The sequence below is a fragment of the Schistocerca cancellata genome, chromosome 10 (assembly GCF_023864275.1).
Source record: "Schistocerca cancellata isolate TAMUIC-IGC-003103 chromosome 10, iqSchCanc2.1, whole genome shotgun sequence".
NCBI classification, from domain to species: Eukaryota; Metazoa; Arthropoda; class Insecta; order Orthoptera; family Acrididae; genus Schistocerca; species Schistocerca cancellata.
This window is the reverse complement of record NC_064635.1, coordinates 175,713,473-175,732,409: the sequence shown is the minus strand read 5'-3', so window position 1 is coordinate 175,732,409 and position 18,937 is coordinate 175,713,473. Positions and strand designations below refer to the sequence as shown.

Below are 18,937 nucleotides of genomic sequence, written 5' to 3'. Positions count from 1 at the left end.
CACTTTGAGGTTGAGGTTTTTTTTAAAAAAGCTGTATACCTTCCTAGTGATCCCTGTGGTGAAGCCAAAGCCCCTGTTCTCACACAACATTTCACCGCCGCAAAGCACAGTGGTCGCTGAAGCATGCAGGGGGGTTACAGTAACAGGGGACTGGTGGTGCTTAGCAGTCTCCAGCTCAGGAATCCAGGGCACTGAACAGTTTCTTCAAAACCACTTGAGAAAGATTGCACAGCACTCAATACCTGCACACCTTTCTTTCCACATTGCTCCGAGTTGGTCACTGTCCATGCCAAAGTGGATAAGGGCTATTTCGTTCATAAAGGATGAAGTTCACAGCTCTACAGGCGACAGAAAACTGAGGTGACTGCCCTTTGCCCTTCGCGACAGATTCGCCCAGACTAAGAACTAGAATGTGCTTCCACATAGAGGCCATGTTGACGTGAGTGAACTCTACCTGCGTCTCAATGTGCAGGGCTTATTGACTGATTCAGGAGTTAAAGAGGCTAAACAGGAAGGTCATCAGTCCCTTTCGATTTAGAGAATTCAGCCAGAAATCTGATCAACTGGGGGTAGTATGTAGAACTGGTAAAATTGAGGCCCCGAAAGTACTATTGAAACAAGGGATGAAAAATAATAATTGCATGTGATAAAAGTATATTGGACAGGCCGCTCTTCAATCAGGAAAGTTACCCAGAAATCTTCAACTAAACCACAAATTTGTTTGGTAACCTACATAATCTTTGTTTTCTAGTAAACGTTTGTGAGCTATCAGGTAAAATGCTTTTTGGAACTCAAAAAATTCTGCTTTTTGGAACACAAAAAATTCTCTGTATACCAGATTTCCTTTGCCCATACCTTTCATTAGGTCATGGAAGAAAACTCGTAATGGGTATCAAATAATCAATGTTTTGGTAATCCATGGTGATTGGCATGGATTTGCAAATACATTTCCGTTGTTAAATTGAGTCACTGATTATGTATCAATGGCAAATATGTAGTTTGGGTTACTGTTACTGTGCTGATCAGTTCATATCAATAACAAAACAATATAAATATTCTGTGGTAGGGAGAAAGCAGCACTTTATCACGGATGAAGAGTTATCATCAGTTGCAGAAATAGCTTCTGGTGAGCCCATGGGAAATGTGTTGGGACCATTGCTGTTCATGTTTCATAATAATCTTGCAGACAATATTAACACTTCGCCATCCACATGTCTTGTGCAAATTTACTCAGTTGGCACCGGCAGTGCTAATTCGGATTACTTGGCTTGTCGTGGGCCGTTCTTGACATTGACATTAAACTGTTAAGCTTTACTAATCTCATTGTTAGTTCTCATAAGTTCTCAACCCTGTTCTCCTACTTAAATGAAATTTCGAAGATATACATATGTAAATAAATAAAAAATTTGTTTGTTTCATATATTTGTTTATTTGCTTTGTCTTTGGTACTTAGTATTTCTCTTTCATATGATACACAGCAAAACAGTCTCCAAGATGTAACCCTACTCCACAAGACTTGCAGATTAAGTTGTTTGTTGTTCTTTTTTGTTTTTGGAACATACATGTCAGTTTCTTCATAAGTATTAGGTTGTGTTGCTTTATGTGACCGGAAAGTCTGTCAACTGAACCATGAGATGTACGTGATGTAGTAGCAACCTCCAAGTTTTGCTAAGAAGCAGGTACACGGTCTTTCCTCCACGAATCAGACACACTCAGTAAATCTCGTGAAATTGTAGACTCTTTGTGTTCTGTATTGAAATATTGACATGTGCGGAAAGCATTAAATAATGTACAATTAAAGAGGTAGATGCAAACCTTTTTTGACCATTTCCTAATTTTTCTTTATATAAGGTAATAACTCAAATATTGGTCTGCCCGATCCACTCCTTTCATGTATTTGTTGTAGTGTAATATACTTTCAGGGTTTTTTATAGTGTGATTGGATTTTCTACATTTTCTTTGAGTGTCAGTCAAAGCAGCATAATGTATAGTAGAGATCATTCATATCATTTTAGCTCCTGAAGCTCTCCACACCTGTGCGACTACTTCACCTTTCTGTTGACGACAAGCTTCAAACACATTGATTTTTGCGCACTTTAATTTTTTTGGAAATCCTCTATTTTGCTGTACCGTTCCACAAACTCGAATTTTCTTTTCAAGTAACTTCTCTGTAAGTTCTACACTGTTATAATAATCATCCATATAGAGGTGATACCATTTTCCATAAGAAGGTGTCAATAGTTCCATCACTGTTTTTGTTAAAAGCTGTCCAGCGCCGGAATATATCTTGAATGTGGAAATGTATCCCATACTCAAACCGTGCAGCATCCGAATGAGTAGGCCATATTTTGCAATTTCAACAAATTGTAAACTTTAAAATTTAACTGTCCTCACCACGGTACTGTTCCTTCATCAACTGATATGTTTTGACTTGGATTAAGAATCTCTTTAAACTTTTTTGGAAAAACAATCAATTACCAATTGCACTTTGAAAAGCTGGTAAGCATTATCTGGCTTATTGTTGTTGTCAGAAAAATGTAAAAATGATAACATTTGTCTGAATCGGTTGCAGGGCACTGTTTTGAAAAATATTGGCGTGTCTATCATCAGATTCGTTGTCCAATGATCATCGATCCTTGCTTTTCCTTTTTTTTTTCCCTTAATTCCCCTAAGGATAGCAAGCCCAAACCATTTTCTAAGTCTGTCTCGTCTTCAGCAAATCAAAGTCTGACCACTGTGCACTGTCTTCTTCGTCTGATTCATCCGAGTCAGTTGGCAACTGTAGAGTTCACCGAATTCTTCTTGGACGTATTTCACTATCTTCCAACAATTCTGCTTCACTTTCATTTCTTTGATATCCAATGTCTTCTTCCTAATCGGCCAAGTCGTCCGGAATGTCAGACAAGACGTCCGCGCATTCATCGCAAATAATCTTATCGTCTCTTTCGTCTGCCGTGATGAAATGGCACAAGTACTCATAAAAACAAAAAATTTGTTGACATGTGTAATTTATTTGTTAGCTAAACAAAACACCAACAGAAAGCAAAAGATACTGAAGTGCTGTTGCCAGCCACTGCATGATACTATGCACACGACAACATTATGGTGTCGCTGGCCCCTGAGTGCTATTTCGCGCACGACACCATGGTGGTGTCGCCGGACTGCATGGTGTCAACTTCAGACTTTTCACAGACTATGCAGTTATCTATAATTAAGTACTGTCTGAATAAAGCTGCACAAATCTCCAACACAGACAAGATTTCAAAATGGTACAAAGTTTGGGAATTTCCCTTAAATATTCGAAATTATAAAATTTTACACTTCACATAATGAAAAACTGTAGTATCTTAAGGACCTTAAAAGACCATGGGAATATGGCGTGCGAGTGCTTGACTTGCAGCAATCACTATGCACATTCCCGCATCAGCTGACTCCATGTGAAGCCATTGGCATCGAATAAAAGGTCTCCATGTGGAATCAAAGCTGTCTGTGATCTGCGTGCTATTGTCGCCACCAGTGACGTCTGCAACAGGTTGAAGTTGGTAGACTGCCAAGGCCTTTATCACATGCGTGTATATTCATATCATTGGAAGAATAAACGTATATGCAATTAACTGGACTATGACTGTTAGTATTTATCACCTGCTCACCCTTTAAGATTCCAAACCATACCACCCCTATCCTGAACAAAATACCTTAAAAACTATAATATCAATGGGTCACGATTCGAATCTATTAACCCATAAAAATACCGGGGTTTAACAATTTGTAGGCAATAAAATGAATATATCACACAAGTCTAGTAACAGGTAAAACAAATAGCAGACTTTAGATGACTAGTAGAATATTAGGGAAATGCCATTGCTTATAACACAGTATGACTTGCTCTAGAATATTTCTCGTGTATGTGAGGCTCATATAGGACCAACAGGGAATATTAAATATGTACAAAGAAGGGCGGCATGAGTGGTGGCAGGAATATTTGACTACTGGTGGGCACTTTAAGATGGATGCAAATGATCCTATAAAAGTTTACTATAAAGATTCACGAACCAACTGCAAGTGATGACTCTAGGAATCTATATTATTAACCGACTAACATGGTTCATGGTTAATGGTCCACAGTCCCAGTTACAGGCTGCTTAAGTTCTTCCAGGGGCAACAAAAATTTTATTTTTGAGATAGGCAAATTCATCCCATAACATACAATTTCAAATCATTGTTGATTTGATATATTTGAGAATATCAGGATGTTTACAATATTTTATGCACACTTCTGAAATATTGCTAAACAATTACATACTACACTTTTCAGTATGCGAAAGTAAATGTATAATTTCCTTGGTCAAACTGTAAAACTGTCCTCAAAGAATAGTGACACTTTTCCAACAGATTGCTACAGAGTAATCTTTTTCAGTGAACCTAACTCCATATTAAATAATTTCTGCCTTTTATTTTATTGCAAATTTGTAACCCTATATAATATGGTGTTTGGGCACTGACTTTTAATTTCATATAATTTCTGACTGAATTGAAAATGCTGTCATGATCTACCCATTAAAAGATATAATCTTATGCGAAAGGTTTAACACAGTACAGAGACTATTGCTGTAAGAAAATGTGTATAAGCCTTGAGACAGCATAACTCACAGCTCATGCGAATTATAGACTGTATTCATCCAGTGTTGGATAATGATATCACTTGGCAATTTGCAACAAGCTTAAACCTAATTTCAAACCTTATCTAAACTCCATCTCCCTTACTAACTTAATGCCACATATTTACAACATTAACTGATCTGTAAAGTAATCTTAATAAATGAAAAATGCTGGTGTACTTTTGTTCTACAGTACTATTGTTACAGTGTTACTGGTTTCCAGCTTACAAGGCCATCTACTGACAATTACTTTTACTGTGTCAACAGGTTTTCAGCTTCGAAGACCATCTTCAGACATTGTTCTACCAAAAACCGATGGAAGATTCAGTTAACATAAGTAATCTTAAGTTGCTTTATACTTGGATGTTTGATTCTTTACAGAACTGAGTATTTACTGCATTTCACTTGAGAGTGAATGGTAAGGTATACACATAGATGTAAAGAAAAGTGGAAATTACAAAACCACAAATAGCTCTAATCTATTATAATACAATTCACAGAGTTCCACAATATTTTACTAAGTGCCAGTACTAAGAATGAAGATGCCATTTCTTTTAAATAAATTATTTCAAGAGCAATATTCATTTCAAAAGTGTATAAAATTGTGAGATAAAGTACCTGACCAGTGAATGTTCAGTGAGGGAAATTTTTAGTGCTGCCACTAGACACAGATAAAAGTTTACAGGATGTCAGGACAGGTTGTGGAGGGTTAATAAGGGAGGTCACTTGGAGCCCAGGATGAGACAGATCAAAGTGTTGTGAGGACGAGAGGAGACAAACTTCTTCCCGGCACCTGTGACCTATCTTACCTTTCCTCTCTGGAAAGGAACAAAGTTCTGAAAGCTAGCATAGTTTCAAGCTAGCATAGTTTCTGCAATTGTATCACAATATCAATACAAGAAAAGTGTTTAAAGTAATTTTTTGCTTCAAATAAGTGATCAACTTCCAAGCCGATTCTGGGAGGACAATTAGAGATTAACAATCTGTTCATGATGAGGTTATTTAGAACTGGATCACAGTTCAGATAGGCATACGCAAATGTGGTGGTACAAAAGATGGAAAAGATGGAAACTGATCACCCGTCAGCAAGGCGCTAATGTCAGCTAAATGTATGTGTAATGTTACATCACAAAAGAATGTGTACTTGTATCAAGCCTGGTGGCTAGTAATGTAAAATGAAGGAACAATGTAGCACTATCTTTTAACATGAATGAAAATCTTCGATGGAAGTACCTAGTGTACAACTTTGCAGTTTCCATTGTTTGTGCGTTATATATCCCATAATCTCAAAAGAGAAGATAAATAAAAACTATACAAAGGTTAAGATGGTCGTTTTTAAGCTCCAGGTACTCTACACAGTCTCCGCCTAAATGATTACAGTACATTCACAGAACCACAAGAAACTGTCAGGAAAGTATTCCTTTTGGATGATGTTCAACTCGCGCGTCACAGTTGCTTGAATCTTGCTGATGTCAACAAAGACCTGATCCTTCGTGTGAATTTCTGCACTTTCATCAGTCCATGGTACGTTCACACTTATGTACGAAGTATTGTCATCCACAATGATTTTGCTATCTGTGTTTTGCATTTCAACTGTGTCGCAGTGGTTGTCCACATATTAACATTTCTGTTCAAGTGTTGAGGTGAATGCGACAAACCTTAAATACACTTTTTTCTTCTTCGACTCATTATAGGGAATGCCTTGAACACTTTATTTAGATGTGCTGTTCCTATGTAATTAGTAACACAGCTTCGTAGATCCTAAGGTGACTCTTTTAGAAATTAGTCATATTTCCTACATGTATACCTTCATGTTTTAACAGTAAAACTGCTAAATAGCACCACCCTAGCTATACATTTTTTGAGAAATTTAGGTTTGAAGGCTCAAGGGTGAGTACCTGGTTATTAGTCAGGTAGCAATTTCCCCTTTTTCAGAGACATATTACTCAGTTGACCTGCAGGCCTCAATTTTTTATGCACTTAGAGTGTAGGCCATTAAGCTGATGTATATGAAGAAGCATACATCCTTCAGATTTTTTATGAAAAATGCACTTTTTCCATTCTGTGCTTTAAATCTGTGATTTTTTTTTTAAAAGATTGCAATTATGCACAGGGAAACAGTACAGAGCTCAGCTTGTGCCCTGTATTTCTTTACTCCTAGTACTAAGTATAAATAATAAAAGAAAGCATTTGGCGTTGCCAATAGTATTTCTGATCTTCACTAAAAGGAGGCTCTATTGAGGAAAAATATAAAATTTGATGAAATTCAAAGTCCTGGGGTAGTATGTAGACAGTTGAATTTCAATTACAATTTTCGTTGAAAAGTTGACATATCTGGGAACAACCTTAGGTGCAAAGAAAAATATCCTAACTCACTTTATTCATTGGCAAAAAATAAAATAAAAATGTCACTTACACGTACCATCCACAATAAAAATAACAGGGAATTTTGAAATAAAAACCATATGTATTCCTTGAAAAACTGTCCCTAAAATATTTGTGATTGACATGTAGGTCAGAAATGTGATCAGGTGCGAGTTGAAAACAGTTATCAATATTTTTATTAATGTACATGTTGCATTTCACTGTTAAATGTCTTTTCAACGAAACAAAGGAAGGAAGGATTCAAGCATTAATGAGAAACATTAATAACTATTTACATATATACCGGCATATATAGATACAAACATTCTGCAAAGAACGTTTTCATAAACAAGTTAAAATATAAATAAAAAATTATATCTTGCTAAAACTTTGTTTCCCTCAACATCTTAATCCAAACACCAAACAATTTCACTTAAAGGTGAGAGGACTTACTGTCAAGTTTACACAATTGTGCACTGTGACTGTATGATGCTGGGACATCCACTCAACATACAACATTTGAGTAGGGGGCCTAGGCAGCATCTTTTCTATTATGCCATGAAAGGAAGTGTGATTCAGCAGCAAACAACATCTCTAAATTCATGTGATACCCGGGAAATGTGTACTATATACCAGTTTTCGTTGTATTTGAAAGCCACAAACAGCTCAACTTTGTGTGTGTGTGTGTGTGTGTGTGTGTGTGTGTGTGTGTGTGTGTGTGTGTGAATTTTTTTTTTTACTCGAGGGCACCGAACAGCAGCCTTAAACTCATCAAAATAAATGAATGTGGCTAAAATTGTGAAAATTGTTCTATCCTCCACTCACTCACTCTCCCTCTCCCATGCGCTAAAACAATGAAGAAAGAGTAAAATAAGCTATACATGAGATTAAAACACAAGTAAAGTGACAAAGGAGCTAAAAGAAAGGCATAGGCAAATGTGATTGGCTGACTACTCACAAAAATATGGGTAAGCCATTCAATCTTTGGAAAAAATTGAAGACAACTCACAAAACCTTAAAACGCTTATGATATTGGTTTGAACTATCAGCAAGCCTATTGCGGCCGCTGGTCAGAAAACAACACAAAGACCAATAAAATGTTGAACACAGTTATCTGTACACCACAAGCATCACACACTGGAGGGTCCTCTCGCCAGAGCAAGAAGCCATGTGTTATAGACCTGTGGTCCATGTAAACACAATTAAGGAGGATCTCGTACCATTGACATGGCCACTATCACATTGTGGTCTCTGCTAGACGGAGTTTATTATCTGTCCATCCTCACACCAATGCAAGACTCTTGAGCTCAACAGTGAGGCTATAGCATGTAGATGGATAACTAAACTAGCACCATCTGAAAAGGCCCAACTACCACCGACTGGTCACCATGGCATCCTCAGCCCACAGACTTCACTGGATGAGGATATACAGGGGTTTGTGGTCAGCATACCGCTCTCCTGGACGTTTTGTCAGTTTACGAGCATGCAGGTGGGTGGCATGCTGAAATAGCTTAAAATCACAACACACCTCCTTGGGCCGCTAGATCCACCCTTTCATTCTCCACAATACGCATGTGCCCTGGTGCCCAGCAGAAAGACACCATCTCCCCCAGTAGTTGTAGTTGGAGGAAGACAGCCTGGATTCTGGATTACTTTACTGGGTAGAAATGTCATAGAGACTGCAGAGCACTCAGAGAACTGGAACAGACAAGAAATTTAGCACTTGGAACAGACAAGAATTTTAGCACTGGAAGAATGTCTCATCTGCTCCAGTGCCTGCAAGATTGCATATAATTCTGCATTGAAGACAGTAAAGTCTTGAGGCAGTCGGACCTAGAGGACACAATCATGGGAAGAGAAAGAGTGACCAACTGATGGCCCCTGTTTAGACTATTTGTAAGGACAGCTACATAGTTGTAGTGCTCATTTAAAATGTCAGAAAATACCGCATTAAAAACAGAAGCTGTACTGCACCAAATCAGAAAGTATTCTGGGCCTCCACAGTAACCAGGGCGGCAGATGGTTAAAACCCTGGAGTTGGGGTTGTACTTGTTCCACACTGAATGACTCCACCACATGCTGCATGTGGATCCCACATAGCATTGCAGCTCATGTACGGTTGTAGAAAAGGCATTCCGGAGGAGGATGAGCAACAGTATAGTATGCAGGCATTGGATTCATCCTACAAGCAACCGTAGTCAGCCAAATCCCCTCATGATGGACAGCGTCAATGATCTTCAAATAAGGTGGCCTCACCTACCAATACACTGTGCTTCCATAGTCCGGCTGCAAAAACATGAAAGTCCTATAAAACTGGAGCAGACTAACCCTGTCCGCTCCCCACAATCTGTGGATAAGACACTTGACGTTCAGTGCCTTGAGGGTTCTGGCTTTCAGGTCTCTCAGGGGTAGCAACCACAACAATTTGGAGCAAAAAAATAAGGCCCAGAAACCTCACTGAGTCTCTAAATTGTAGAATGGTGCCCTAATATCCAAGTCAGATACATTAAAAATATCAATAGAATGATTAAAATGAACACACACACACACACACACACACACACACACACACACACACACAATCTGCACAAAACTGAAAACTCGTCTTTGCATCCCACTCCTCTAACCTCCGCAATTTAAGTTGCGACTGATGGGCTCGTTGTTCCAACACTGGAGGAGGAACAGAAAACAGCAAAACTGTCCACAAATAGGGAACACTGTACAGGATTCCTTACAGTTTACAGCTATGGCAAAGAGGGTAACACTTAAAACACTGCCCAAGGGACACCATTCTCCTGCTCCAATTGACTTGACAGTGTGCCACCAACTTAGGTCCTAAAAAACTGCTTAGACAGTAAAGAATGTAAGAAGATGGGGAGGAGCTCACAAAAGCCCCCTTGATGAAGTAGTGCGAGAATATTGTGTCTCCAAGTAGTATCGCACGCTTTCGACTTCCAGATGTTCCCACAAAGCATTTTCATGACCTTCTATAGCAACAGTGCTCCCATTTGCAGCTGTTAAGTCCCATAATTAGAAACATGTTAGTAACAATAACTATAAATACATGGTGTGATAGAGTTCCTGGAACAGCCTTAATTGTACTGACCCGGGTTCCAAGAAACCTTCACAGAATTTGTTTAACCCCCTGTATTTCATACAGTATCTTGGGTACAAGTCTTTCAGATTAATTAAAGTAAGTCTTTTCCGCACAAGAATCTTCTTGTTATTTGCCATGGCAGAAACATACTCTTTCCTACCTTGCACAAAGTCTTAAAAAATTCGTAAAACATCACTATGTCATTTCACAATTTCAGGTAACATCTTTTAATCACTCTAGAGTACAAGAGAAACAATTAAAACATTACAGCCTAAGTTTTCTTGGTACATGTATCATTTACTCTGTGACTCCAACAGTATATGCTACACTGACAGTGCTCCATGAATGTTGAGGAAGTGATAATACATCTGTCCATTCAACGCAAGTTGAACTCTACAATTTCTGAGTGAGGGGCTCTATTACATGGGCAAAAAGGCTGCACTGTTCACATGGGCACTCCACAAAATACAGGGCATTATATTTTTTGTTTCTTCGCAGCAGAGCAAATTGTATGAAGGTTTCTTTGAACACAGGTACAGTACAATGAGGGCAGTTCCAGTAACACTATTGCACTATGCATCTTTAGTCATTGCCACTAACACTTTTTTAATGAAGACTCACCAGATGCAAATTAGAGTGTTGTTGCAATGGCAGGTCATGAATACTTCACTGGAACAGCTGCAAGTCAGGCTGTACATTGCTTTCAGATATGATGAAAACTGATACATAGGACACAAGTTCCAGGTATCACATGAATTTAAAGATGCTGAGTTTAACTACATGTCTCCTGGTGAATCAGAATTCCTTTGATGGCAGAATAGGAAAGATGCTGTTTGGGCCCCTTTCTCCAATGTTATATGTAACGTAGAGGTCCCATGACTACAAAGTCCTGGTGCACAGTTGTATAAACTTGACACTAAGTGCTCAGAAAAAATTGCATATCTTGCCTTTAAGTGAACTCATTTTGTTTTTGGATCAAGATGTCAAGGCAAACAAAGTTAGCCTACATGCAAGATGGAAGAGTTTTAAAAACAATTTCTTTTCTATATTTTCATTTGTTTATGAAACTGTTCTTTGCACAATGTTTATATATCTACATATACTGCTATGTATGTAAAAAAGTTATTGTCTCTTATTGCTGCTTGAATATTTCTTTTTTTTCACCGAAGTTGTCCGTTTAATTTATAGTAACAGAATAAAGATATAATCACCACATTTGAGCATCCAAGCAGTCTCTTGTAATTCTTCTCACTGAAAAGACATTTAACAGTGAAATACAATATACTACAAAAAATGATTGATAATTGTTTACAGGTCAACCACAAATGTCTCAAGGACTACATATGGGTCTTGTTTACCAATTCCCTGTAGTGACAAATGTGGATGGTATTTGTAAGTGGCATTTTTATTTTATTCTTTGTCAATGAATAAAGTGACTTAGGATATTTTTATCTGCACCAAAGATTGCTACCAGATACATAAACATTTCAGCGAAAAATTTACAGCACAACATTGAAAAAGTTCATTTTTCTTAAGAAATCTTCTTACATATTATATAAATTTATGTGGCCTACATATTAGAGGCATAAAAAAATTGAGATCTGTAGGTCAACTCTTCACTGAGTAGGTGGTCTCTAAAAGGGAAACTGGTGCCCGAATAATGACTGGGTACACACCCTGAATTTCTCAAGAAGGTTAGAGTTAGGACAGTGCTATCTGGCAGTCCTATTTAGACGTATAGTTATACATGTACCGAACATGACTAAATTCTTAAGTTGCCATCTTACCACCTCTGTGAGAATACTGGGAATATGGCACAACAATGAACATCAAAATACACTCCATACCAATCTGTTAACATAACCTATACTTCACATTCACAATCAATTGCTTCGCCAACTCTCAGACAAATTATCACCTTTTGACCTTCCTACACCTCATATTATGCTACAGCTCAGGGTCATCCCAACCAATGTTTCGGTTGGACAGAGGGTGGGAGGGGAGAGCGTTGGTCATGCACACACAACCCAATAACATCTTTGCAAAACAATCCTTTACACTAAGGGTCAAACATATGAAGTTACACTGTTTTAAACAGACTAGACTCATTTCTGGGAGGATGGAGGCTGCAGTCTCCATCCAGTACCCATGATTTAATTTTCCTTGGTTTCTCTATAGTAATTCAGGCAAATGCTGGGTTGGTGTCTAATATAAGGTCATGGCCAACTGGTTGTCCTATTCTTGTCAAAAACTAATCTGAAGTAATTTAAATGATTGTAGTTATTCATTAATTTTTTTCTGTAGCAGCATAAGACATCCTATATCCTTGTAAATGTGATAGACAGGTGGATAAAACAACAACAACAGCAATAACTAATAGCTGTCTTTATGTAACAAAGATAAATAAGCATGAGCAAAATTACAACTTAATCTTAGCTAAAGAACAATAAAATAAACCTACATCACTGTTTACTTAAACAATAATTAAATAAACCTCCATTACATCACTCTGCTGCCTCATACAAGTGTCACCGTACACCAATAGCCCACTCAAAGCATTAAACAGTGCAACTGCAATACATCGCCACCAAACAGTTATTTGATTGCTAATTTTGTTCAGTGTGGGATTATGCCAGCTCAGAATAGGGGTCATTATCATGCACAGATCGTAAATTATTTCTTCACCTAGCTCACAGCGTATTTTATATTATTGCTACTTACTTGAATGTATGACAATACAACTTACCATTGTTAGCGGAAGCTGCAATGAAGCAACAGGTAAAGGCTTACAATTGCAAAACACTGGAACGGTACATTGTGACTGTCGCACATTACACATAGGCACCAGCTCAAGGGTTGCGGGGAGGAGGGAGGCAGACCTTGACAAGATTTCAAAGTGGTGCAAAGATTAGCTACTTGTTTTAAATGTTGAGAAATGTAAATACTACACTTCACAAAATTACTCACAGTTGGAATCAATCACTATTTTACTCCTTATCTAATCATGTTACTCGTTGAAGGATGTAGCATATGACGATACTTTCTAATCACTGCAACTATAAGCTTATCCACAGAACAACGGATGTCTGCTCTCTGTTTTGACACATTTGTGGCCTTCTGCAGTAACTGTATCCATGACACAAAGGTACATGTGAGGTTGAGGGCACTGGAACGTACGAGACATGAGAAATATGAAATACAGATGACATATGGTCAGAGGGTCTGCAGATCCTTTTTGAGGTGGTAGGAGTAGCTCTGGACCTGTAGTAGGTTCTTCACTCATTTCAGAAGCAGAAAAGAGTGTGCACTACACAACACAAAGCAAAGTAAAGTGGGCAAAGCATTCAGTATTGGCTACAATACCTGCTGTACTCCCATAAATGATGAAGTACAGGTCCAACCTTTGCTGAATTGAGTAATCAGAAACTTAAAAATATACAAACTAGTGTATTTTGTGAAGTAATAATGTTTGTATACTCGGCAACTTATATTGCTCTTCTTTGTAGCTTGGTGTAAATTGTTCCTAATGTTATAAAGCATCAAGTCCATATACAGAGCTTTCTCTTCTGCAGTATTCCCAAAGCTAATATTTTCTGACACTTCAATGTCTAAAGCAATTTTTATTTTCTTTTTTACATCTTCTCCTGACTTTAAAAATTTAACTTTTATACACCCCTTTTTACAGTTTTCATTAAGATCCTTTAATTTCATAGGTGAGTACCCTGCTTCACTGAAAGTAGTATTTAAATATTTCATAACCCAGAAAACTAAAACATTTGCACTTTCTCTGGGACTACATAATTTACATTACCTCTTTTTCCTTGGGTGTTAAATAAGATATTATTTATTAAGATGGGCAGTAAGACTAACAACAGAAAAAAGTTGTAAATAATTGGTTCTATAGGGGAAAAAAAAAATCACAAAAGAACAAAAATCCCAAATTTTAGTTTTTCATTTGATAGTCCATGCCTTCAAATATATTTTGTAAAAATATTTTGGCAATTATCCTATCCCTTTATGTGGTATTTAGTGTTGCACATGTGCCTTTTTCTATTTCAGAAGAGGGACTTTGTCGAAAAGATTAAGTACTTTAACAGTCCTGTTTATTGTGCCTGTCTACGACTCGATGCCTTCTCTAAGTGGTGAGTAGCAATCTATCTTCTCCATATTGTTGTTATTCCATCCTGGACTTTCCACTGTTTGAATTATTATTTTTATTTATACTTAGCAACTGTAATTTTGCACCATCACTATGTCAAAAAAAATCAAAATTTTCTAACTGTAAAATGTGGAAAAGAAGCAGAAATATAACACGCTAAAATTTGGTATGCATATCTTATCTCTGTAAGGTGAACTAATGAGCTAGGTTTTTCCAATATCTAAGATGGTGAAGAGAAAATCCCCCCACCCTCTTTTTTTTTTTTTTTAACTCAATTGACATGAAATGACCCATCATTGTGATGAATGTCAGATGGAACAGAACTAGGGAAAATAGGCTCCATGCAGCAGTGTTTTACTCTAGATAAAAATAAGCCTATTGGCTTTGAATTTACATTACTTTCCATAGGTTCTATGAAGGGTGGTCACTGGGATGTGGAAAGAACTCAAAGAAGTGCATTGCAAATACAGTAAATGACTTTACATTACCATATTACAGTGCTAATTCTAGTTACAAATTAACATAAAATATTAAATTTAGGAGTTTCTGTTAAAATGATCAACTGAATCTCCCCCTAAAACATGATATAAAATATCATTTACTTAATTCAGCCAGTGATAATGCACCTTGTGTCATGTGTACAAAAAATAGCCTTATGTCACGGGTCAAAGCCGACAGGTGGGATCGTATGCTTTGGTCAACCCAAAATTTCTATGGAGAACTGGGTAGTAGGTCAAAAGTTAGTAATTGCACTGTGTATCCCATTTCCTGAAGTTATAGTGCTGAGATTACCATCCACATCTTCAATTTAGGCATATCTTCCATTTTACAACCATTTCTGAAGCAATATTCTGGGTGAACAATGATCCAAGACAACCACATTTTGGTCACTTCAGTGCCCTCCCCTTTCTTGTGTCCATATGAAATTTGTATAAAATATGTTATAACACTGTGGTAACAGCAATGAAGCTTATCGAGGTTTTTGAACAACACACATTTCAAAGGCACTTCAGTTCAGCTGTAGGAAATTACTGTGTAAATCAAGGGATGGGAAATCTGTTACTCTCATTTATTTTAAATTCGAGAAACAGCAGAACATGCTATTTACACACGATCCATGATCTAAACATAAACTGCAAATTTAGGAGTAAATAATCATAAATGTACCCCTATGTTAGTTAGCAGAATAAGCTAAAACCATATTTTGTAAGTAGATTTGACACTGACAGCCAAAAGATTTCAGTTTCCTAGATATACCAGAATACTACTGAGAAAGGCTGCAGAAGAATCCTTGACATTTTACGATGAGTATGACATGGCCTGCTCACCCACGGGATTTTCTCTTCCATAATCTACCAAAGTCAAAATAACTTTAGGACTACAATGTAACAGGTCAGATTCAAACAACATTAATTCATGTAGGCCTAAATGGCTTTAATCACCATCTATTCTGGGAAGTGAGGGAGGTGAGGGGGAGGGACAGATATTAATGATTAAAACAATTTAAGTATTGTAACTATGTAGCCTACTCCTTAGATTAATGAGGAAGAGTAATCTAAAGCAGTACCAATTTTACCACTGGACATCCACATAAGAGTTTAATGAGTATGTCTATAGCAATTCTGCAATCATTATTAGATAACTGAAAACTACCAAAACTATTAATTCTTAACAGAATTCTTTTTAAACCTCTCTGCTCACCTGACAAACTGAGTGGTATTTCTCACAGAGGCGAAATTCTATAGCTTTACCTATGAAGATTGCCTCACCTTCAATTACCGTGGTAGCACGGCGTATGTTTATTCACTAATGAATAACAAATGTCAATTAGGTGCTTTAACCATGGTACACAAACAAATTAACAGCATTCCACACAGTCTTTCATCTGACGCAAAATTCGGCACAACACAAACCAGATCAAATACCAGCAGTAATCAGAAGTTCTTGATATTGCACTAACTTTTCAACATATATTCACATGCGTTTCTCTTATTCCCTAAAACTGTCGTTTAATCTGCTACATACATTACAATGATGCATAACATTAAAAGGATGAACCATTATGTTTCCCTCAAATCTGCAATATAAAATACACGTACGATGTGATAGAGTACATTTTCTCACACCGTTTGGATTCTATAGTGAAGTTAAACACAACTTACAAATATCCTGATAGGGGCAACTAACCTTAACAGAAACATCCATCGCTCAATAAACAAACGCCGGCTTGTCCTTTTGACAGTCTTCAGCTACATCGCTGCATCCAATTCGTTGCTGCGTACGTAAGGTTCACGATTACAATTTTCCAATAAATGAATTAAAAATAAATTTTTACACCTCATGCTCGAATCAAACATAAATTCTATACCACCCACTCAACACAAATACAACACTGCGTCCTATCCTCCGCGCACCGCAATGAACTAATCCAAACATTACTGATAGTGCGCACATTTGTTTGCGCATCTCAACACATAAAATCACGTGTTAAAACACTGGATACAAATCAATTTTAATACGGTCACGCGCGTAGGTTAACAATTAATTTAAAACTTACAGAATCGAATTACCTTTCTCACCCGACACTGCTGTAGAACATGACACCAAATTAAATTACGGCTTCTGGCACCAATAAATTCACGATCGTTCTATGTCATATAAAGTTTTTATTACATCTTAAACAGTTTAGACCATAAATTACAATTTCCTACCTCAGGCCATAAAGTTTCACCAGTTATTTTTTACTGCATACTTCAGCGCATTTTGAACAAACCATTGATAACACTAGCCGCGAAATACATTTCTACAATCGTCATCTCTGCTACTGATTATACTATCGAATATTCTTTCGATTGTTTGCGTCGACGTTTCCTGAAATATATTAGCCCACCTCTACTAAATACACATAATGCTTTAGCTACTTTATGTCGTAGGTTTAGGATCGCTTCCAGCGACTTCAGTCATTCTAACTGTTTCTATTTCATAGCTTCTTACGCCCCTCGTTTGGTGTGAAGTGAACCACGAGAACCTTCGGGAATAAGAGTGGACCAAGATAAGACAATTGCATTAATAATTAACTACGATTTGCTGTAAACTACTTGTGTTCCTCTAAGAACCTACAATTTACCGGGATGCTGAAACTAAACAAAAAGCTTTTGCTCCCCCATCCATCTTTGCTCCAGATAGAGTTTTAGTTGATCTCATTTTTATTTTGGTTTCATACAGTACATTCTGTATTTTGAATGCAATTGTAATATAAGACAAGGTAAGAAACACAATATCATACGGATATTTTGAGTCACACAATATGTTACCACAATAGAGACTACATGTGTTTTAAATTAGGTTATATCTGGGTATTAGTATATTTACACTTTGTTTTTGTTTTATAAAGTTAAATTTATGCGTACCACTATAAGTTACAGTATTACTCGAAATGTATTCCTTTTTATAACAGTTTTGTTCAAACAGTGAAAAGTTTTTAAGGCCAATTCAAGCTTGTCGCCACATCACGTCACGTCACGCGGTGTCAAAAAATTCCACAGTGCATTTCAAATGGTGGCATTCACACAAGTCGTAAACGGGACACCATTCAAGTTGCCATCAAAGTTTCTCAGAAACAAAGATTTGACGGTGACGTTGTTGAGGGAAACTACTGCTGTCAACTGAAAAAGAACAAATGATGTAGCCAAAAAGGCATAACTATAGATACTCTAACATCAACATTAATGAACTGTCAACACACAAATGTAATCACAGTTGGGATACCCTACAGATACGCTGCTGAAAACTAGTATTGCATCAGAGATGAAACCATGGGAACAAACAAGAAAACAGCCAAAATAATGGAATCTTACTAAGACACTCAATTTTTAAGACGCCCTGAGAACATAGACCAGTATACTTCTCACAGACTCCATAAATGCTACAGGAAAAAGAAGAAATGGCAATAACTATGGTCGAAGTCATCTCTGAAAAGAAGCAACTATAACCTGCAGTATCACTTAAAAGGAAGCATCCAGATGAAAGTGACCAAGTAGTACAACCATAGTGATGTCGACAGGTAAGTGATGAGCAAAGGTATAGGAAGATCAGTCTACAGCAAAAGTATAGTCAAAAAACCAATCACAATATTTTTGTGGTCCTGCTTAGCAGGTCCACTTCATCAAGAAACTTCAAGAAAGGCGACGTTACAAACAAATAATTAAGGTAAAAAGTATTATGAATAGTATGAAGGTGACAGATCAACTGGAGGTAACACTGGAGAACAAAGTTCTTACATTCCACACACTCTTCAGGTACATTTACTAAGTCAAATGTTGTAGACTACACACTTCCAGTTTCTGCAACACCAGAGATGGTAGACACATCAGCATTTTGTACAGAGATGGCAGACATTTCAGCATCTCCTATGATAGCTGGGCGGACAGAATATAAGTTGGAGCTCCAGAAATTCACAATGGCCAAAGAGAAATAAACTCTCCCTTGACGCCTGGACCCAATACTTACGTAAGTGAACCAGTTCAGCGCTTTATAAAGGAAGACAATCACAGTGACCAACAAAAAGTGACACAAAACTTATGTACTTATGAACCTAAATACACAGTAACTTAAAAATAAGCTCAATGTGTTGCAGCCCTTTGTAAATGAATATTAGTT

General features: G+C 37.2%; 1 protein-coding gene across 3 annotated transcripts in view; it reads right to left on the bottom strand.

Annotated features, from left to right (window-relative positions):
• LOC126106504 (uncharacterized) overlaps positions 1–17,090 on the bottom strand; it is a 148,636-nt gene extending 131,546 nt beyond the window's left edge. The window contains exon 1 of one of the 3 annotated variants that reach the window (XM_049912823.1): positions 16,990–17,090. The gene's annotated coding sequence lies outside the window, so the exon portion shown is untranslated. Of the gene's footprint in view, positions 1–16,465; positions 16,639–16,848; positions 16,918–16,989 lie in introns of those variants that run through there. The other 2 variants (XM_049912824.1, XM_049912822.1) reach the window with 2 other exon arrangements.
• Positions 17,091–18,937: the final 1,847 nt, after the last annotated feature.